Source organism: Apaloderma vittatum, unplaced genomic scaffold (assembly GCF_000703405.1).
Source record: "Apaloderma vittatum isolate BGI_N311 unplaced genomic scaffold, ASM70340v1 scaffold24371, whole genome shotgun sequence".
Lineage (NCBI taxonomy): Eukaryota > Metazoa > Chordata > Aves > Trogoniformes > Trogonidae > Apaloderma > Apaloderma vittatum.
The window spans coordinates 275-844 of NW_009701159.1; positions in this window are offsets into that span (position 1 = coordinate 275).

The window sequence follows — 570 nt, forward strand, 5'->3', positions numbered from 1 at the left end:
TTAATAGTGAAGAATCTGTAGGATAACTCTGGATCGAATGGGTGCTCACCGCCATCATACTCCTGGAGTTTATTTATTATTGTATTTTATTTAAATAACTTATTTTTATACTGTGTAACCTAAAGATTCAAGACCAAAATTGTCCTGGCTGTTGAAAGCTTTTCTTTGCTTGAGACCCAAAACTAAAAGCCAGTATTCTATTTTATTTTTATTTGTAAGTTATGTAAGAGTAGTTCTGTGGAATAGAGTCATATTTAAAATACTGCTACCTCATTCTTAGGGAACTATTATTGCCTAATTGCCTTTCCACGACAATGAATGAATGTGTGCTAATTCGTAATTTATTGCTCTTACCTCTATTTAAAATATTTGTATTACGACAGAGTTAATATATTCACATTAACGTGTAATAGGCTGTCATCAATTTTTTTTAAATTATTATTATTTTTTTAAATTTCTACTTTGCACTGATGTTATAAAAGTGTCTCAGGGCTTAAGCAATAAACTACTGAACAACAAACTCTCAGTGCTTCTGCTCTCAATTTTGCTTTTCTTGCCTTCAGCGGTTAC